This window comes from Manis pentadactyla, chromosome 5 (genome assembly GCF_030020395.1).
Source record: "Manis pentadactyla isolate mManPen7 chromosome 5, mManPen7.hap1, whole genome shotgun sequence".
Lineage (NCBI taxonomy): Eukaryota > Metazoa > Chordata > Mammalia > Pholidota > Manidae > Manis > Manis pentadactyla.
The window spans coordinates 26,727,787-26,751,770 of NC_080023.1; positions in this window are offsets into that span (position 1 = coordinate 26,727,787).

Sequence of the window (23,984 nt, forward strand, 5' to 3'; positions counted from 1 at the left end):
AGACCTAGAGGTCCTAGCCATGGCAATTAGACAAAACAAAGAAATACAAGGAATCCAGATTGGTAAAGAAGAAGTTAAACTGTCACTATTTGCAGATGACATGATATTGTACATAAAAACCCTAAAGACTCCACTCTGAAACTAACAGAACTGATACCGGAATACAGCAAAGTTGCAGGATACAAATTTAACACACAGAAATTTCTGGCTTTCCTATACACCAGCAATGAACCAATAGAAAGAGAAATCAGGAAAACAATTCCATTCACAATTGCATCAAAAAGAATAAAATAACTAGGAATAAACCAAACCAAAGAAGTGAAAGACCTATACCCTGAAAACTACAAGACCCTCTTCAGAGAAATTAAAGTGGACACTAACAAATGGAAACTCATCCCATGCTCTTGGCTAGGAAGAATTAATATTGTCAAAATGGCCATCCTGCCCAAAGCAATATACAGATTTGATGCAAACCCTATCAAATTACCAGCAACATTCTTCAATGAACTGGAACAAATAGTTCAAAAATTCATATGGAAACACCAAAGACCCCAAATAGCCAAAGCAATCCAGAGAAAGAAGAATAAAGTGGGGGTGATCTCACTCCCCAACTTCAAGCTCTACTACAAAGCCGTAGTAATCAAGACAATTTGGTACTGGCAGAAGAACAGAGCCACAGACCAGTAGAACAGATTAGAGACTCCAGACATTAACCCAATCATACATGGTCAATTAATATTTGATAAAGGAGCCATGGACATACAATGGGGAAATGACAGTCTCTTCAACAGATGGTGCTGGCAAAACTGGACAGCTACATGTAAGAGAATGAAAGTGGACCACTGTCTAACCCCATACACAAAAGTAAATTTGAAATGGATCAAAAACCTGAATGTCAGTCATGAAACTATACAACTCTTAGATAAAAACATAAGCAAAAATCTCTTAGACATAAACATGAGTGTCCTCTTCTTGAACATATCTCCCTGGGCAAGGAAAATGAAAGCAAAAATGAACAAGTGGGACTATATTAAGCTGAAAAGCTTCTGTACAGCAAAAGGCACCATCAATAGAACAAAAAGCTACCCTACAATATGGGAGAATATATTTGTAAATGACAGATCTGATAAATGCTTGACATCCAAAATATATAAAGAGCTCACCCACCTCAACAAACAAAAAACAAATAATCCAATTAAAAAATGGGCAGAGGATCTGAACAGACAGTTCTCCAAAAAATAAATTCAGATGGCCAACAGACACATGAAAAGATGCTCCACATCGCTAATTATCAGAGAAATGCAAATTAAAACCAAGATGAGATATCACCTCACCCCAGTAAGGATGGCTACCATCCAAAAGACAAACAACAACAAATGTTGGCAAGTTTGTGGAGAAAGGGGAACCCTCTTACACTGCTGGTGGGAATGTAAATTAGTTCAACCATTGTGGAAAGCAATATGGAGTTTCCTCAAAATGCTCCAAATAGACTTACCATTTAACCCAGGAATTCCACTCCTAGGAATTTACACTAAGAATGCAGCACTCCTGTTTGAAAAAGACAGATGAATGCCTATGTTTATCGCAGCACTATTTACAATAGCCAAGAACTGGAAGCAACCTACATGTCCATCAGTAGATGAATGGATAAAGAAGATGTGGTACATATACACAATGAAATATTATTCAGCCATAAGAAGAAAACAAATCCTACCATTTGCAACAACATGGATGGAGCTAGAGGGTATTATGCTCAGTGAAATAAGCCAAGTGGAGAAAGAGAAATACCAAATGATTTCACTCATCTGTGGAGTATAAGAACAGAGGAAAAACTGAAGGAACAAAACAACAGCAGAATCACAGAACCCAAGAATGGTCTAACAGGTACCAAAGGGAAAGGGACTGGGGAGGATGGGTGGGTAGGGAGGGATAAGGGGGGGAAGAAGAAAGGGGGTATTATGATTAGCATGCATAATGTGGGGGGTGGGAGAAAGGGGAGGGCTGTGCAACACAGAGAAGACTAGTAGTGATTCTACAAGATTTTACTCTGCTGATGGACAGTGACTGTAATGGGGTTTGTGGGGGGGACTTGTTATAGGGGAGAGCCTAGTAAACTTAATATTCTTCATGTAATTGTAGATTAATGATAACAAAAAAAAAAGAGAGAAAGAAAAGGGGGATTACTCCCTGAATAGGATAAAACTAACTGCAAATCAATGAGTAAAGCATGCTTTACATATCCTTAATTTTGATCTTTTAAAGGGTGTCCGATGATCAGCTGAGGAAGTACATTTTTCTGATAATATTCCTTTCTCTAAAAAAAAAAAAGCAGTTCCTGTGTGGTGGTCTCCAATAGGTTCTTCACAATGGTATAATGGTCATATCAATGTGTGGGCAAAGGGTTTGTTTGTGTCTATACAGAGGATCAAAGCCTAATTTGGCTACACAGAAAATGAATTAAGATATAATATGAAGAAGAAATTCCAACATCAACATCTTCTGGAAGAATCATTCCAGAAGATGAGCATAAAGAAACTTCAACAAAGATCCTGGAGCTGCGCAGTTGTAGCTGCAGTCATCCCACCAGTTCCTGGACTTGCCATTGGAATGAAGAAGGAGATATCTAAGCTGGCCTGTGCATACAGTAAAACAACAAATTTGACTGGATCTATACTGTCGGAACTCAACCAAGGAATAGGAGAAGTGCAAGTTGCAGTGCTCCAAAATCGTGTGACTTTAGACTATCTACTGTTAAAAGAACATATGGGATGGGAACAGTTCCCAGGAATGTGTTGTTTTAATTTGTCTGATTTTTCTCAAACTATTCAAATTCAGTTAGACAATATCCATCATATCATTGATGAGTTTTCACAAATGCCTAGGTTGCCTAACTGGTTTTCTTGGTTTCACTTGTATGGCTGGTAATTGTATGTCTGCTTTTGTTATATAGCTGTATTCCTATTATGTTAATGTGTTTGTGCAATTTAATTAGTAGTTTAAAACCTATACATGCTTATGTTACTCTACAAGAAGATACGTCAAAGAAATAATCAATCTTCCCATGTTTTCTTCCATCTGCTACTCCTATAGCTTTTCTTCTTCCTTCCTAATTACAATCCTTTAGTAGAATTCGTGCCTCATATCGAAAATTACCGAGTATCATAATTCTTCCAAGTGGTAAAGTTACCTCAAGACAAATGCTGGACATAGAAGCCACAGGGCATAAATCTGCAAAGAAGTAAAAAGCTCACTTTTTCCAACAATATGGCTTCTCTCTCACTTACCAACTTTACATTTCCCTGTATGGCCCTGGAAGATGACTGGTTAGCCAGAGACGGGTAAGATTCCTCAAGGGAGGAACAACCTAAGACAGGCGCAGTTGCAGGGGGGTCATCAGGAGAAAAATTGGGGATCAACAGAGGGGAGGCTTAGAACCTCACCCCCCCTGTTTTGAGAGAAATCTTCTGCATTCGTGGATGTTTTGTTGCCCTTGTCTAGCTTGGATTAATACTTAGTCTATAGGCACAGACCTGATCATCTACATTTGCCCTCTTACAGCACTAAATTATGTTTTCTGCCTTTATCTTGCATCTACCTACCACTTCAGCATTTTATTAATAAAATAAGGGAGAAATGTGGGATTCACATATAAATCAAATATAAAAATCAAATGAATAATCATATCTGACTTGATTGTTTATAGTTCATGATGTGTGATCAAAACCGAAAGTTTCTGTGATATGCCTGCCCTTGCACTCTTCACCATGTAAGAACTTATTCACTATGTAAGAACTTGTTCACCATGTAAGAACTTGTTCGTTATGCTTCAGAAGATTGGAGACTGTTGAGAAATAGGCTTGGGGTTGATTAATGACTGTGCATACAGAATTTTATTGTTGTTAACAACCATTTGATCAATATATACAAGAGATGCCCTCAAAAAAAAAAAAAAAACCAAATCTTTGATACTAGTGCAAGAAACAGCTTTCACAATGCATCAAGGAGCTTGGAACCACAAGGTAACAAAATTGCATAGTACCGTTAAATATTTAAAATACATTTTATTTGTCAATTTTTTTGCTTTAATAATTAATCAGAAATTCATCCTTTAGGTTTAGTGGGACCTAAACTCTAAAGACATCCCCACAGAGCACTTTGAAACTCCAGAAAGGAGGATGAAATGTTGGAGTTATTTTTATTTTTTATTAAAATTTAAAAAATACCATAAAGTACCAAACACACCTGTACATACCAGATATTAAAATGTTAATATGTTACTATACTTAAGAATTTTTTTTAAAGGAAGAAAAAAATTAGACTTTCATCTTTATTATATCCCTACTAATTCTATGATCTAATTGTTCTATTTCCCTCACAGAAGTTTGGTTAATTTTGCTGTCCATGTCTTTGGAGAGTTTTTATAGTTCCCTACCTGTAAAGAGTTTTTAAGTTTTCATTTTTAAATGTGTATAAATGGGGTACTCTCTCTGTATCATTCATCTTCTTTTTTTATAAAATACCATAATTTAATATTCTTTTATAGTAGTACATACAGATAGATCTGCTTTGTTTATTCTAATGCATCATATATAGCATTCTAGTATATGAGTACATTCTTTTTTAAACATACATCAGAAACTACTTTGTTAAAGATGGTTTATATTAGGTATATGTAATAAAATGCACAAATCTTAGTGCATAGCTTGATGAATTTTGGCATGTATGTACACTCATGCAACCATTGCCCAGATCCAGATATGAAATGCTCTCACTGATTTTTTTCCCCCTTTCACTTAATTTACCCATATGCTACCTCACTCTCCTATGGCAACCACTGTTGTGTTCTCTGGGTTTTGAAGTCTATTCTGGTTTTGTTTGTTTTGATTTTTAGAATCTACACATAAATAAAATTATACGGTGTTTCCTTCTCTGACTTATTTCACTTAGCATAATATCTTCTAGGTCCATCCATGTTGTAAATGGCAAGATTTTAATCTTTTCTATGGCTGTGTAATAATATTCCATTGTATGTATGCACCACAACTTCTTTATCTAATTCATCTATTAATGAACATGTAGTTTCCATCTATATTTTGGCTATTGTAAATGATGCTGTGATAAGCATAGGAGTGCATATATCTTTTTGGATTGGTGGTTTGTTTTCTTTGGGTAAATTCTCATAAGTGGAATTCCTGGGTCATATGATATTTCCATTTTTAATGTTTTGAGAAACCTTTATGTCGATTCCATAGTGGTTGCACAAGTTGCAATCCCGCCAGCAGGGTATGAGGATTCCCGTTTCTCCACATCCCCACCAACATTTGTTTTTCTCGTCTTATTGACATTAGCCAATCTGACTGGGATGAGGTGATATCTATTTGTGGTTTTGATTTGAATTTCCTTGATGGTTAGTGACATTGCACTCTTTTCATGTGTCTGTTGGCCATGTGTGTCATCTTTGTAAATATGTCCATGCAGATCCTCTGCCCTTTTTTTAATCAGATTATTTGTTTTTCTGCTGTTGAGTTGTATGAGTTCTTTATATATTTTATATATTAGCCCTTTATCTGATATATCATTTGTGAATATATTCTCCCATATAGTAGGTTGGCTTTCATTTTATTGATGGTTTCCTTTCTGTGCAGAAACTTTTTAGTTTGATGTAGTTGATATTTATATTTGCTTTTGTTTCTCTTGCTTGGGGACAGATACCCAGAAAAATAATTCTAATGTTCAAGAGTTTACTACTTGTTTTCTTCTAATAATTTTATGGTTTCATGTCTTATATTTAGGTCTTTAATCCATTTTGATTTCATTTTTGTGTATGGTTAAGACAGTGATCCAATTTCATTTTTTTGCACATAGCTGTCCAATTTTCCAAATACCACTTATTGAAGAGAATGTCTTTCCCCAATGTATATTCTTCCCTCCTTTGGCAAATATTAACTGGCTTTATTGGTGAGGGTTTATTTCTGGTCTCTAGTCTGTTCCATTGGTCTATGTATCTGTTTATGTGCCACTATCACATGGTTTTGATGACTGTAGCTTTGTAGTACAGTTTGAAATTGAGGAGCATTATACCTCAGGTTTGTTCTTCTTTTTCAAGATTGCTTAGGATGTTAAAGGATTTTATTTTTGTAGTTCCATCCAAATTTTAGGATTATTTGCTCTGATTCAGCCATTGGGATTTTGATAGGGATTACACTGAATCTGTGGATTGCTCTGGGCAGTACGGCTATTTAAAAAATATTAGTTCTTCCTATCCTTGAGCATGGAGTACCATTCCATTTATTGTGTGTCTTCAATTTCTTTCATCAATGTCTTATAGTTTTGTACAGGTCTTTCACCTGCTTAGTTAAATTTATTCCTAGGTGTTTTATGTTTTTTGATGCAGTTGTAAATAGGATTGTTTTCTTAATTTCATTTTCTGTTAGTTAATTATTTATATGCAGAAATATAACATATTTCTCTATATTGACTTGTATCCTGGGATTTTACTGAATTCATTTGTTAATTCTAGTAGCTTTTGGTGGATTCATTAGGGTATTCTATTATATACTATTATGTCATCTGTTAGTGACAATTTTATTTCTTCCTTACTTATTTGGATGCATTTTATTCAGTTTTTTTCTTGCTTGATTGCTATGGCCAGGACCTCCAGTACTATGTTGAATAAATGTGGTGAGAGAGAGCATCCTTGTCTTGTTCCCGATCTTAGAAGAAAAGCTTTGTCACCATTGAGTATGATATTAGCTGTGAGTCTGTCATATATGACCTTTATTATGTTGAGGTATGATCCCTCTTGTATGCCCTTTTTGAGAGCTTTTATTATGAATGGATACTGGGTTTTGTCAAATGCCTTTTCAGAGTCTATTGATTTTTACCTTCCTTTTGATAATGTGGTGTATCACATCAATTGATTTGTGAATATTGCTCCATCCTTGTATCCCTGAAATAAATTCCACTTGGCTGTGGTAAATGATCCTTTTAAGGTACTTTTTAATTTGGTTTCCTAATATTTTGAGGATATGTTCATCAGGGATATTGGTCTGTAATTTTCTATTTGTAGTGTCTTTCTGGTTTTGGTGATACTGGCCTCAAAGAATGAATTTGGAAACTTTCCTTCCTCTTCAATTCTTTTGGGATATTTTGAGGAGTATATGTATTAACTTTCATTTAAATGGCTGGTAGTATTCTCCTGTGAAACCATCAAATATTGGATTGGGAGATTTTTGACTACTGCTTCAATTTCATTAAAATAATGAATATTAAACTAGTAACCAGTCTGTTCAGAATTACTATTTCTTTCTGGTTCGGTGTTGGGAGAATGCAGATTTCTAGGAACTTATCCATTTAGTCTAGTTTGTTAAATATGTTGGCAGATAATTTTTCATAGTAATCTCTTACAACTTTTTGTATTTCTATGTTGTCAATTGTAACTTCTCTTTTCATATTATTTATTTGAGTCATCTCTTTTCCTCTTGATGAGTATAGCTAACAGTTAGTCAATTTTATCTTTTCAAAAATCAGCTTAGCTTCATTGACCTTTTATATTGTTTTTTAGTGTCTGTTTTATGTACTTCTACTCTGATCTTTATTATTTACTTCCTTCTACTAACATTGGACTTTGTTCTTATTTTTCTACTTCCTTTATATATAAAATTGGATTGTTTCAGATTTTTTTGATTCTTGAGATAAGCCTGTAATTCAACTTCCCTCTTACAACTGCTTTTGCTGCATCCCAAGGATTATTCAGTGTTGCGTTTTTATTTTCATTGTTCTGCAAGTATTTTTGACTTCCTATTTAATTTCTTTGTTGACCTATTGGTTGCTTAGTCACATGCTGTTTAGCTTCCACATGTTTATGTTTTTTCCAGTTTATTTCCTATAATTGATGTCCAGTTTCATACTGTAGTGGTTGGGAAAGATGCATGATATGATTCCAATATTCCTAAATTTATTAATACTTCTTTTTTTGTTCTACCATATGATTTATCCTGGAGAATATTCTATGTGCACTTGAAGAGAATAATTTTTCTACTGCTTTTGGATGTAATATTCTATATATTTATATATTAGGTCAATTTGATCTAATGTGTCATTAAAAACCACTCTTTCCTTACTGATTTTCTGCCTGGATGATCTATTTATCTATGTATGTGGGTGTTAGAATCCCTTACTATTACTGTGTTACCATCAACTTATCCCTTTATATTTGTTAATATTTGCTTTCTATATTTGGAAGTTTCTCTCTTGAATGCATAGATATTTACAAGTGTTATATCTTCTTGCTGGACTGAGCATTTAATCATTATATAATGTCATTCTTTGTCTCTTTTTAAAGTCTTTGTTTTCAAGTCTATTTTATCTGATATAAATACTGCTACTCCAGCTTTTTTGTTTGTTTGTTTGCAGGCAATACCTTCAGTGTCAATCTGTGTGTGTTTTTAGGTCTGAAATTCATCTCTTGTTGGCAGCATATAGATGAGCGTAATTTTTTTTTTCTACTCAGTCATTTAGTCCATTTAAATTTAAAGTAATTATTGATAGGTATGTAATTATTGCTGTCCTGTTAAGTATTTTCTGGCTGTTTTTGTCATTCTTCTCTGGTCCTTTTTTTTTCTTCCCTTTTGTGTGATGACTTTCTTTAATGTTATGGTTAGATTTCTTTCTCTGTCTCTTTATTTTTTGTGTATCTGTTATGTTTCTGGTTTGTGGTTACCATGTGGTATGTGTATGACATCTTACACATACAGCATTCTATGTTAACTTGATGATTCCTTCAGTTTGAATGCATTCCAACAGCTCTATATTCTTAATTTCCCCTCCTCCAGGTTTTATGTATATGATGTCTTCTTTAACACCTTTTGTGATTCCCTTAACTAATTTTTAGAAGTAGTTGATTTTACTGCTTTTGTCTTTTAGCCTTTATACTAGCTTCTAAGTCATTGGTCAGTGAATTTTGCTGGTTGCTTTAAACAGTGAAATTTTTTATTTCATAATTTTATTGCTTCTCAAAGTTATGGCCTTTTCTTTTCTCTTGAAGGTGTCCTTTTAACATTTCTTGTAAGTTTGTTTTGTTTGGTGGTGAATTCCCATAACCTGTTTTTTTCTTTTTTTTCTGAGTAGCTCTTTGACTCTCCTTGACTCTTGAGCCTTGCTGGATAGAGTATTTTTGGTTGTAGGTCTCCTTCGACACTGAATAAATCATCCACTACCTTCTGGCCTATACGGTTTCTGCTAAAAAAAAATCAGTTGATAACCTTATGGAGCTTCCCCTGTAAGTAGCTTTTTTTTCTCTTTCTTCTTTTAAGATTTTCTCTCAGTCTTTTTTTTTGATATTTTAATTTTTATGTGTCTTGATGTAGACATTCTTGGTATTATCTTATTTGGGTCTCTGTGGGTTTCCTGTACCTGGATATCTATTTCCTTTCACTGTCTTTCCTCCTTCTGGGGTTCCTATAATGCAAATATTAGGATGTTTGATGTTGTACCAGAACAAAGTTGTCTTTTTTTTCTTATTATCCTTTTTCTTCCTGCTGTTCATCTTGAGTGCTTTCCATTACTCTGTCTTCCAAATTGTTGATCTGTTCTTCTGCCTCTTCTAAACTTATGTTGATGCCCTTTAGTGGATTTTCAATTTCATTTCTAGTATACTTCATCTCATATTGGCTATTTTTATATTTTATATCCCTTTGCAGGGGTTCTCACTGAGTTCATCCATTCCTCTCTCAAATCTGATAAATGATTTTATAGCCATTATTTAAAAAATTTTGTCAGACAGAATGATTAACTCTGTTCCATTTAGTTCTTTTTCCTGAAATATTATCATGTTCTGTTGTTTCTAAAGGTATTATGTTCAATATTAAGTTATGAAGATAATATTAAGGTAAAAGATAACTGTTTCAATATTATCATGCTCTTTTGTTCCTGTGGCTCTTCACTTTGTTTGACTTTCTATGTATCCTTTGCTGTGCAGGAGGTATTCACTCAGGTCAGTTCTTCCTTAGAATAAATTGCTGTCTGTGTAGTTGTAGATTCAGTGTAAAGTGGGATGAGGTGGGCTCGGGCTCTTTCTATGTTGCCATTTTGGACCCACCTATATCCAGTATAATTTATTTTAAAATATCACTTTGTCCACTAAATTGCAGAGGCAAAAACTATCACAAATCAAGTGACCATACAGGTGTAGGTGGGTTTATTTCTGGACATTATTCTATTCTCTTGGTCTATTTACGTTCATACCAACAGTGTTGTATAGTATTTGGCAAGTTGTTTTATATATAAAAGTGTAAGGCAACTTCTCAAACTTTATTCTGCACAATTTTTAGTTCTTTTTTATTTTTCTTTGAGTTCTGGGATCTGCTAAAGTTTGCCTGAGGTTGCTATCATTCTATTCATCAATTTATGGAGAACTGACATTGTACAATATTTGATCTTTCTGTGCATGAAAATGGAAATTATTTCCATTATTGCAGCAGTGTTTTGTAGTTTGGAATATACCATTATGGAACATCCATCAGTTTTTTCTGGGTTTTTGATATTTTTTGAGGCTTGCTTTTGAGCTTAAAATTATGATGATCTTTTACAAAACTTTACAATAGTCCACCATCCCAAGACACCAAGATATATTTATTCATCCTCCTGTGGAGGAAATTTTGTGCTATTTACAGTATTTTGGTATATAACATTTTTGGATATATCTTACAGCACATTCTTGTTGCGCATTTGTGGACATATCTTAGAGCTCTCTGTCAGGTGTTTATCTAGGATATACATCCCTCAGTGAAAATGAAGGTTGGAGTATGCACATCATCCTGAGTAATTTACCAAAGAGGATGCAGCAAATATCTGTTCAAACTAATACTATGTAAGATTGTTGCACATTTCAAAGAAATTTGAAATTATATCACCTTCTAAAACATGTAGCCAATTTGCTGAATGTAAATTACTATCTTTTTGTTTTTTATTTCTATTTCTTTGATTGCTAATGAGGTTGAACATATTTCCAAATGTAGAATGGGAAGCATAATTTCTTGCAACACTGCCACTTACTGATAGATACTGGATACACTAGTCTTCTGACAATTTCTAGAATGTTATAGTCTCATTATACTGCAAATATTACATTGTTTATTTCTTTTCTATGCCTTGATATTTTTCCATCTTTCATCATTTTTTATCATTGATGACTTATTCTCCATCTTTCTGTTTCTGTTTCAATTTCATCCCCTAAAAATAATATCTTTACCACCTTATCTAAAGCAGCTAGTGACAAAAGTGTCAATCAATATTCTCTCTCAAAAAAACACTGTTTATCTCTTTAATATTTTTTCAAATTCTGTAATATTTTAAACTTGCTTGTGGCCATAATTTTTGCAAAACTGTAAGCTCCAAAAAGGGTTTCATATCAATTTTTACCCACTTATACATTCAGAAACTAGAACACATTGTTTGGCAAATATAAACACAGTATACATAGTTAGGTGGATGCATGGATACATTGATTAATAATCTGTTTTGTGTGTGTTGTGAATGTATCAAGTTACAGAAATGTAATGGGCTCCATGAACCTTTATTGCTGTTTTGTCTTGATTAAACAAAATTGAAAAGAAAATGGTAAGATATAGAACATGTATGACATGTATTAACTTACCAGGTTATGATACTGGCTCTGCCACTTTCTGAACATGCAATATTGTATAAGTTGGACCTATTCATCCTGATTTAAAATATACATAATATTGTGTAAATATGAAATAGAATATGTATACATATATAGGAATATACACAAATATGTATTCAAATATATATGTGTTCCTATATATGAATTATTTGATGATTTATGACAAGTCATTTCCTTCCAAGCTGGGTAACAGAAAGAAGAAGAATTTGAAATTATAACAAAATGTAGGTAGAGTCAGTAATTTGTCAATAAACTCTGGGTGCCTACTATGTTTTAACATTGTAATAAACACTAGAGATTATTATTTGATTAGTAATCAAAGTAAATGAGCCATCATGGTGAGGGCATAAACTGGCTTTATCAAAAACAGGATATGAACTACAAGGAAAAATATGAGGTTGTTATAAGACGCCATTAAAAATTAATCACCACTGGTATGTGGAGGGAAGAGTAATGTTTGTCAACACAGAACCTGTACTATAAGATGAAATGCACAAAGCGTGCAACAGGTTTCAAGTTCCTTATTGGGATTCACAATGTATTTCTAGGCGTAGAAATTAAAATATGTCATATTTATATAGATTATAGTTCAAACGAGTAGATATATGTTTACTAACTTGTATACTTAATACTCTATTGCAAATTATTTTGTGAAAACACATTCTGTCTAGCAACATATCAATGTATAATTGTATGCAGCCATGTTTATATTTATCCTGCCCCAAAGTACAAAGTAAGAATGAAGGATGTGTATATGTATAGGTACACATAGATTTATTATATATAATTATAATAACAATTAATGTTAACAAAGGACTTAGATGACTGAATTGCAATGAGGGATAGTCACAGAGTTTATCCATTGATGTAATTTAGCCCAATATTTAAAAGTGCATACTTGCAATCAGACTATTCACTTACTCCAAGACAGAATGTCCACAGTTATAAACTAATAAATACTCCATGATTTTGTTGTGAAGTTGAAATAGATAATGCTTAGTGATACCAACATCTTTCATAACTCTTGCTTTATAAAAAATCAATACATTAAAATTGGCACGAGAATTTGTACTTGTGATAGTATAAATTGTAAATTTAATACATAATTGTTATTCATCATAGAATCATAGAAGGGGAGTACACAATTTGTAAATCACCTTCACAAGTATATTTATGGAATTCTAAGAACAAAGAGAAATACCATGAGAGTGCACAGTGATGTCAATGACCTGAAAAATCCAAAAATTTGGGGTTAAGCTGTTACGGGTGGGTGCAGATGACTCAGGTCAAAACAACTTTCAGAAAAGTTGTTCCAGGCTGTCTATGTATGCAAAATTAAAGTTGTTGTGGACAGAGCTGTTTAAAGATTCCATGGAAAATGGACATCCAAAACATAATTCTTGTATGGATCTACAGAAAGGAAAAAAATAAAAGACTCATCAGGAAGTATTCTTTCAAGTAGGCATACAAACACAAACTCAAAAGAAATAAAAAGTTAATAGGTCACTTTGAAGCTATGATCATTCCATTTTTGAAGGGTTAAGCCCAATTTTATTCTGGGTTTGAACATACTAAGCTAGACTTGTTTTCAAATATTTGTAATGCTTTATTATTAGCTAAGTACCTTTAAGGTCTAAGGTTCAGATCATTGGATCCTAATAACTGGTTAGATCTTAATTTACTTTGGAAAGAGCTTTGTTTGTCCCTCTGTTTTTTATCTTTAGAACTATAGAGAATAAAAAAGCAAAAGCAAATCAAAACTTGAACTAGAGAGGCTTGACAGTGAATAGTTGGGATAAAACTGGAGGAAGTGTTCTCTTTTCTGTTCAAGATCAGTAATAGCAATTCTCCATTTCAATCTAAGTGACTCATTCTTTGAAACTTGTGTCCCTTCTGAATAAAGAATACATCAATATTCAAAATCCCACCATGTTATGTAAAGTGCATGGCTTGGTTCTGATCACTCATAAAACACTGATTCAGTTTTTTTTTTTAATAAAGAGGAATTCGATTATTAATTTATCTTTCAAATCCAAACTGATTATAAATCACTGACATTAAAAACTACTACATGTTGGCAACGAATGTGTTATCTTAATATACAGAATCTCTTTCTCTGTCACACACACAAACTGCTTTACTTTAGAAATTTGTACATTGCAGGAAAAATAAATAATTTAGAACTATGTTATTGCTTTTGAAATTAGTAACATAATTCTCTTCTTCATTTAGGAGGCAAATTGTTTCCATTTTTGGATAGTCTCCCTATTTTGTAGATATATTCGAGGAGTGCCCATTTCATTTTAAATTACTCTGTAGGAAATAAGATTGCTAAACTAAAAATGATGCACCACTTATCTATGAGCTTTACTCTCTTGCTTCATATTTTGTAAGAAAAAATGACCAAGAATCTTGTCAGAAGTAGAAAAACGATCTATTCTCTCATTCAGAGAAAAGTACCTCTTTATGGATGTTGAACATGCATTTTATAGTAGTTTCCTTGAAACTGAACAGCTTTAAAAATCATGAGTTGTTCAATCAAATCAACTTACTAAGTGCAAGGATTCATTCTTTCCCTCTGATTTATCTCAGATTCTGATCAATTAAACATAATATTATGGAATTTTATAATAAATAGACACATTATTGTCTATCTTCAAACCAGTTTTCTAGGATATGTAAACACATTCATCAGCAAGAAGTTGAATTTTGTTTGATTGAATAGGTGTATGAATTATGTCACTAGAAAGAATTTTAAATGACATTTGCTACAACCATCTATTTGATATTTTAATTCCATAAATAATACATTAGAAACTCTCTTAAGTGATCATAAATTAAGTAAATAGTAAACAAATCCTAACCATTTTTTTTAAGGAGTATATCCTTAAAAAGACTGTGGCTTGTTGACCACTCACAGCTTGTACTGGCTAATCTTCCATATATTTAATGCACATCTACAGTTAACAAATGAGTAATAAACTCACCTATGTTGATTAGTATTTATTTCCAAGCATATTTATGACAATTGTAGCTGTAATTCTAATTACCTGGTTTCATTTACTATTTTCTAACTTTTTAAATGATGTTGTAAAATAGATGTTTTCTGTGGAAAATAATTTGAAAATTTTCAAAGAGTTCTTAAGGATAAATTATTTGCAGTATTATCTTAATTTACTTATTTCTGAAAATATAAATATTTTGGAAATCTTTGAACACAGGAAAGATTTTGTATCAGATTACTACATTTGAATGTATTTCAGACAGAAGGGAACTGAAATATATATGTATTAAAAGTGGATTTGAACTCAAACAGGTGATATAAAGAAAGAAACAAAAAAATCATACATATAAGATTATACTATTGTTTTATATTATTTGTTATAATAATTATATTATATTGTTTAATAATATATCATTATACATTATTAATTATATATTATATTATATGTATTGTATTTTATATATATTCATATTACCTGTGCTAGTGCATTCCTCTATTATGTACATCAAAATACATACACAAAATACAAATTAATGCAAATAAAATAGAAAATCAAAATAGAAGTTTTACTGTTTTATTCCTGTTTCCCAATTAATCATCTTACACCTGTTCCACTCAAGAACTGATGTTCAAAAATGGATTAAATATGGCAGTGTGAGAAGTGAGAGAGGCTTCCTCCAAAGCTGCATATAATATGAAAATATAATTAATACAACTAATCCTGAAAGAGCAACATGAAAGAGGGCTGCACCAGACTGCATCCACTGGAGAAAGAAAGAAACCTCATGGAACAGGGTAACATACCAAACTGTGGCAGTGGGACCCAAGCCCCTTCCCTCACCCCAGCTTACCAGTGGGAGGAAGAGAAACAGAGTGGGGAGGGAGTGGAGGCCTGGAATGACTGAACACCCAGCCCTGGAGTTCTGCTCTGGGAACACAAACCTATATTTCATGCTGCTTTCATGGTGTCCTTGTGATTAGAGGGATTGGAAAGATAAGACAGTCAGAACACCTGGAGAGACTGAGATTCCAGCCACTTGTGGAGAGCAGGGATCTATATCCAGCTGCTCTGGGACAAAAGAAAGGCAGGCAGTCTGAGAGACTTCCTAACAGCAAGAGGGCTGCTAAAGGGGCAAGGATTGCACAGAGCTTACTGCTCAGGGAAAAGGACAGGTAGACAAAATTGTCCAGGTACACTCTGCCCAGCAGGTTGGGAACTTTCATGATCTTCAGGTGCTCCAGCCCCCCGGCTGGCTACACAGCTCCAAGGCCCTCACTGTGACAGGTGGCCTACTGCAACTTTTTCCTGGCCAGCCCCACCTGGCTTGCAAACTGGCAAACCCTACCCTGGCATTAGGCCAGCCAAAGGGAAGCCCCATCTACAGTAGCTACAAAAGTAAAGCATAGAGGCTTCTACCTGTGTGCTCAGCCAACTGGTTCTGGCAGTGGAGACAGGCATAGCAGCGGGAGAGCAGGAAACAGCTCTGTCCTTCTCCCAGGCACCAACACTGCTCCCTTGTATTGACATGGCTTCAGGGGCTGAGGAGCTCCAGAGAGTAGAGATTCTGGGCACCAGAGGGCGCCACATTTAAATATGAGATGTCAAATGAACCTGCTTCAAAGCAAAATTATGAATACAAGAATAGAGAAAGATACAAATGAAATTGACCTCATGAATTTTTCTAAAAGAGAGTTCAAAATAAAAATCATTAACATGTTCATGGAGATATGGAAAAATGTTCAAGAACCCAGGAAAAATTCCGGTTGGAGATCCAATCATTATGGAACACAGTCTCAGAAATGAAACATATAATGGAAGGTTTAAAAACAGATTAGATATGGTGGAGGAGACGATAAATGAAATAGAAAATAGAGAAGAGGAATACAAAGAAGCTGAGGCACAGAGAGAAAAAAGGATCTGTAAAAATGAAAGAATATTGAGAGAACTGTGTGAGCAATACAAATGGAAAATATTCTCATTTTAGGGTACCAGAAGAAGAAGAGAGAGAAAAAGGGATAGAAAGTGTCTTTGAGGAGGTAATTGCTGAAAGTTTTCCCAATCTGAGGAAGGAGAGAGTCTCCCAGGCCATGAAGGTGCACAGATCTCCCAACACAAGGGACCCAAGAAAGACAACACCAAGACATAAAGTAATTAAAATGGCAAAGATCAAGGATATGGACAGACTATTAAAAGCAGCCAGAGAGAGATCACTTACAAAGAAAAGCCCATAATGCTAACATCAGACTTCTCAGCAGAAACCTTACAGGCCAGATGGGAGTGTCATGGTGTATTTAATGCCATGAAGCAGAAGGGCCTGGAACCAAGATTATTTTATCCAGCAAGATTATCATTTAAATTTGAAGGAGGGATTAAACAATTTCCAGATAAGCAAAAGCTGAGAGAATTTACCTCCCACAAAACATCTCTACAGTCTATTTTGGAGGGACTGCTATAGATGGAAGTGTTCCTAACATTGAATAGCTGTCACCAGAGGTAATAAAGCCACAGTAAAGAAAGTAGACTAGTTAATTACTAAGTAAATGCAAAATTAAATCAACTATCCCTAAAGTCAATCAAGGGATAGACAAAGAGTACAGAATATGATACCTAATATATAAAAAATGGAGAAGATAGAGAAAGGAGGAAAAAAAAAAAACCTTTAGATTGTGTTTGTAATGGCATAGTAAGTGAATTAAGTTAGACTCTTAGATAGTAAGGAAGTTAACCTTGAGCTTTCGTAACCACGAATCTAAAGCCTGCAATGGCAATAAGTAAATACCTATCGATAACAACACAAATGTAAATGATCTCAATGCACCAATCAAAAGACATAGAGTCACTGAATGGATAAAAAAAACAAGACCCACCTATATGCTGCTTACAAAAGACTAACCTCAAACCCAAAGACATGCACAGATTAAAAGTCAAGGAATGGAAAAAGATATTTCATGCAAACAATAGGGAGAAAAAAGCAGGTGTTGCAATACTAGTATCAGACAAAATAGACTTCAAAACAAAGAAAGTAACAAGAGATAAAGAAGGACATTGCATAATGATAAAGGGCTCAGTCCAACAAGAGGATATAACCATTATAAATATATTTGCACCCAACACAGGAGCACCAGTATATGTGAAACAAATACTAACAGAACTAAAGGAGGAAATAGAATGCCATACATTCATTTTAGGAGACTTCAACACACCATTCACTCCAAAGGACAGATCCACCAGGCAGAAAATAAGTAAGGACACAGAGGCACTGAACAACACACTAGAACACATGGACCTAACAAACATCTATGGTACTCTACACCCAAAATAGCAGAATACACATTCTTCTCAAGTGCACATGAAACAAATTCAAGAACAGATCATATACTAGGCCACAAAAAGAGCCTCAGTTAATTCAAAAAGATTGAAATTGTACCAACCAGTTTCTCAGATCACAAAGGTATGAAACTAGAAATAAATTAGGAAAAGAAAATGAAAAATCCCACAAACACATGGAGACTTCACAACATGCTCCTAAATAACCAATGGATCAATGACTAAATAAAAACATAGATCAAGCAATATATGGAGAAAAATGACAACAATAATTTATCACAAAATCTGTGGAATGCAGCAAAGGCCATGCTAAGAGGAAAGTATATTGCAATAGAGGCCTACCTCAGGAAGATAAACCATGCCATATGAACAGTCTAAACTCACAATTAATGAAACTAGAAAAAGAACAACAAATGAGACCCAAAGTCAGCAGAATGACATAATAAAGATTTGAGCAGAAATAAATAAAATCTAGAAGAACAAAATAATAGAATCAATGAAAGCAAGAGCTGTTTCTTTAAGAAAATAGACAAAATAGTTAAACCCCTAGCCAAACTTATCAAGAAAAAAAAAGTCTACCATATAAACAGAATCAGAAATGAGAAAGGAAAAATCACTATGGACACCACAGAAATACAAAGATTTAAGAAAGAATACTATGAAAAATTATATGTTAACTGACTGGATAACCTAGAAGAAATGGACAACTTTCTAGAAAACTACAACCTTCTAAGGCTGACCCAGAAAGAAATAGAAAATTTGAACAGACCAATTATCAGCAATGAAGTTGTATTGGTAATCAAAAAACTACCTAAGAACAAAACCTTGGAACAGATGGCTTCACTGCTGAATTTTATCAAACATTTAGTGAAGACCTAATACCCATCCTCCTTAATGTATTCCAAAAAGTTGAACAGAACGGAATACTCCCAAACTCATTCTATGATGCCAGCATCACTCTAATACCAAAAAGAGGCAAAGACACCACAAAAAAGAAAATTACAGACCAATATCCCTGATGAACATAGACTCATAAATACTCAACAAAATTGTAGCATTCTGAATTCAAAAATACATTGAGAAGATCATCCATCATGATCAGTTAGGATTTATTCCAGGGATGTAAAAATGGTACAACATTCAAAAATCCATCATCATCATCCAACACATAAACAAAAAGAAGGACAAAATCCACATAATCATCTCCATATATGCTGAGAAAGCATTTGAAAAAATTCAACATCCACTCATGATAAAAACTCTCAACAAAATGGGTATTGATGGCAAGTACCTCAACATAATAGAGTCCATATATGACAAACCCACAGCCAACATAATACTTAACAGCTAGAAGCTGAAAGCTTTTCCTTTAAGATCAGAAACAAACCAAGGATACCCACTCTCCCCACTTCTATTCATCATAGTACTGGAGGTCCTATCCATGGCAATTAGACAACACAGAGAAATAAATGGCATCCAGATTGGCAAGGAAGAAGATAAACTGTCCCTGCTTGCAGATGACAAGATAAGGTACATAAAAAACCCTAAAGAATCCACTCCCAAACTATTAGATCTAGTATTTGAATTCAGCAAAATTGCAGGATACAAAATTAATACTCAGAAATCTGTTGCATTTCTATGCACAAATGATGAACTACCAGAAAGAAAAATCAGGAAAACAATTTCATTCACAATTGTATCAAAAAGAATAAAATACCTAGGAATAAACCTAACCAAGGAAGTGAAAGACCTATACTCTGAAATGTACAAGACACTCATGAAAGAAATTAAAGAAGATACCAATAAATGGAAACACATCCTGTGCCCATGGGTAGGAAGAATTAGTATTGATAAGGTGGCCATCTTGCCTAAAGAAATCTACAGGTTCAGTGCAATTCCTATCAAAATACCAAAAGCATTCTTCAGTGAACTAGAGCAAATAGTTCTAAAATTCACATGGAACCATGAAAGACCCCAAATAGCCAAAACAGTCCTGAGAAGGAAGAATAAAGCTGGGGGGATTACACTCCCTGTCTTCAAGGTCTACTACAAAGCCACAGTAATCAAGAAAATTTGGTACTGGCACAAGAACAGAACAATAGACCAATGAAACACACTAGAGAGCCCAGATATAAATCCAATTATATGTGGTCAATTAATATATGATAAAGGAGCCATGGATGTACAGTGGGAAATGAGAGCCTCTTCAAAAACTGGTGTTGGCAAAAGTGGTCAGCTATGTGCAAGAGAATGAAACTGGATTATTGTTTAACCCCATACACAAAAGTAAACTCGAAATGGATCAAACACCTGAATAATATAAGTCATGAAATCATACAACTCTTAGAAGACAACATAGGCAAAAGTCTCGTAAATATAAACATGAGCAACTTCTTCCTAAATGCATCTCCTCGAGCAAGGGAAACAAAAGCAAAATGAACACATGGGACTACATCAAACTAAAAAGCTTTGCTATGGCAAAGGACACCATCAAGAGAACAGAGAGGCATCCTACAGTATAGGAGAATATATTCATAAACGACATATCTGACAAGGGGTTAACATCCAATATATATATAAAGAACTCACACCCACTCCTCAACACCCAAAAAGCAAATAACCTGATTAAAATATAGGCAGAGGATATGAAGAGACAATTCTCCAAAGAAGAAATGCAGATGGCCAACAGACACATGAAAAGATGCTCCACATCACTAATCATCAGGGAAATGCAAACTAAAACCACAATGAGATATCACCTCACATCAGTAAGCATGGCCAGCATCGAAAAGACTAAGAACCACAAATGCTGGTGAGGATGTGAAGAAAGGGGAACCCTCCAACACTGCTGGTGGGAATGTAAGCTAGTTCAACCATTGTGGAAAGCAATATGGTGGTTCCTCAAAAAACTAAAAATAGAAATACCAGACATAGAGTGAATCATTCCTCTCTGCACTAAAGGGACCAGGGAATCCCACTCCTTGGAATTTACCCCAAAATACAAGTTCTCTTATTCAATATGACATATGCACCTATATGTTTAATGCAGCACTATTTACAATAGCCAAGAAATGGAAGCAACCTAAGTGTCCATCAGTAGATGAATGGATAAAGAAGAGGTGGTAAATATACAGAATGGAATACTATTCAGACTTAAGAAAGAAACAAATTCTATTTGCAACAACTTGGGTGGAGCAGGAGGATATTATGTTCAGTGAAATAAGCCAGGCAGAGAAAGACAAGTGTCACATGATTTCCCTCATTTGTGGTGTATAACAATGAAGCAAAACTGAAGGAACAAAATAGGGGCAGAATCAGAGACTCCAAGAAGGGATTAGCGGTTACCAAAGGGGAGGGTTGTGGGAGGGCTGCTCGGGAGGGAGGGAGAAGGGGTTTGAGGGATATTATGTTTAGTACACATGATGTGAGGGGCCACTGGGAACACAATATAGCACAGAGAAGACAAATAGTGAATCTGTGGCATCTTACTACACTAATGGACAGTGACTGCAATGGGGTATGGGTGGGGGCTTGATAATATGTGTAAATGTAGTAACCACACTGTTTATTTTATGTGAAACCTTCATAAGAGGGTATATCAATCATACCTTAATAATAAAAAAATTGATGTTCAAGTGCAGTTCTAGGAAGTAGTTCACCTCAGCTCCAGCACTCCTGTCTCTGGCTTTGGGATGAACCACAGCATGCATCCTGTTGCCTGGCATTCATTTAAACCCAGACATAGGGTGAACCATTCATCTCTGCACTAAAGGGATTCATTCTCTGGAATGTCCTCTTCAGTTTCAACCTGGATGTTTCTCCCTACCAGGTCCAGCCTCCAAGCCTTATTTCTCTTTCCTGCTGTTTTGTAATCAAATTCCAGCACAATATATCCTTGATTCAGCTTTCAAATCTATGAGATCAGAACAGTGATAGACAACTCCTCAAAGGTTGATTGTTACAAAGTCCATGCTGTAAAACAACCACCCTTCAGTTATTCATAGTCTCTGGTAGGGGTGGTCATGAGTGTCAGGAATTTAAAAAGGCAGTGCAGGCATGGCTTACTTCTGCTCTCCAGTATCTGGAGTTTAAGGTATAAAACATGAATGGCTACTGGTGACTCAAATGGCTGGGGCTGGGATCATCTGAAAACTCCTTTGTTTATATCCTGCCAGAGCTAGGACTTGGAGACTTAGCTTAGCTATGACTGTGGATCTTCCTGTAGCCATTCCATGTTCCTTGAACTTTTCACAGAATAGCAACTGGCGTCTGAATCTGGGCATCTGAATAACAATCATTTATTCCAAGAAAACCAGGTAGAAAGTGCATGGTGTTTATAACCTATCTTTGGAAGCCACAAAATGTCCCTTCTGCTCTTTTCTTGGTTGAAGCAGTCATAAGTCTGTCTAGAGCAAAGGGAAAGGGATATAGACAACTCTTTGTAAAAGAAGGAATGCCAGGAGGGAGCCAAGATGGCGGCATGAGTAGAGCAGCAGAAATCTCCTCCTAAAACCACATATATCTATGAAAATATAACAAAGACAACTCTTCCTAGAATAAAGACCAGAGAACAGAGGACAATATCCAGACAACATGCACACCTGAGAGAACCCAGCGCCTCGTGAAGGGGGTAAGATACAAGCCCAGGACCGGCGGGAGCTGAGCGCCCCTCCCCCCAGCTCCCGGCGGGAGAAGAATAGGCAGAGCGGGAGGGAAATGGAGCCCAGGACTGCGGAACACGCAGCCCTAGCCATCTGGGCCAGAGCGCAGACACAGCGCATGCACGGGGGGCCATGGATAATAGAGAAACAGGGCAGCAAGAACAGTGAGCGGGCACCAGAGGCCTGGTGACGGAGAACACCAGAAAATTGAGTGGCCATTTTTTTTTTTTCTGCTTTCTTTTCACAAGCGCTTTCTGGAAGTCTTAAAGGGATAGGGACCCCAATAATAGGGAAAAAGGGCAGCAAGACTGGTGAGCAGATGCCTGAGGCTGGCGCCGGAGAATAAAGAAAAATGAGCAGCCAATTATTTACTTTTTTTTAATTAATAAATTTTTTTTTGTTGTTGTTGTCATTGTTTTGTTTTGGTGGGTGCTTTTTGGAAGTCTTAAAGGGGCAGGGTGGGACACTTAATCCAGTGGTAGGGAATCTGGGGATCTCTGTGCACCCTAATCCCCTGGGCTACAGAGAGCACGGAGGCTCCTTACTGAAATAAATAGCCTTCCAGCCGCTCCCTCTCCAACGTGACACCACCACTTTGGAGCAGCAGCCCAAGCCAGGCCACATCCAAAGCAACAGCGGATATAAACTCCATAGCAGTGGGCAGGAAGCAGAAGCTCTGTCTGCGTACAGCTGCCCAGCACAAGCCACTAGAGGTCGCTGTTCTCCAAGGAGAGGAGGGCCACAAACCAACAAGAATGGAAGTTCTTACAGCCGTCACTCGTCCCAGCTCTGCAAACTATTCATATCACCAGGAAAAGGCAAAACTACAGGCAGACAAAGATCACAGAGACAACACCAGAGAAGGAGTTTTGTAATCAACAAAACTAACCAGTCTTCCTGACAAAGAATTCAAAATAAAAATCATAAACATGCTGACAGAGATGCAGAGAAATACACAAGAGAAATGGGATGAAGTCCTGAGGGAGATCACAGATGCCAGAAAGGAGATTACAGAAATGAAACAAACTCTGGAAGGGTTTATAAGCAGAATGGATAGGATGCAAGAGGCCATTGATGGAATTGAAACCAGAGAACAGGAACGCATAAAAGCTGACATAGAGAGAGATAAAAGGATCTCCAGGAATGAAACAATGTTAAGAGAACTGTGTGACCAATCCAAAAGGAACAATATGCATATTATAAGGGTACCAGAGGAAGAAGAGAGAGAAAAAGGGATAGAAAGTATCTTAGAAGAAATAATTGTGAAAACTTCCCAAACTGGGGGAAGATATAATCAAACAGACC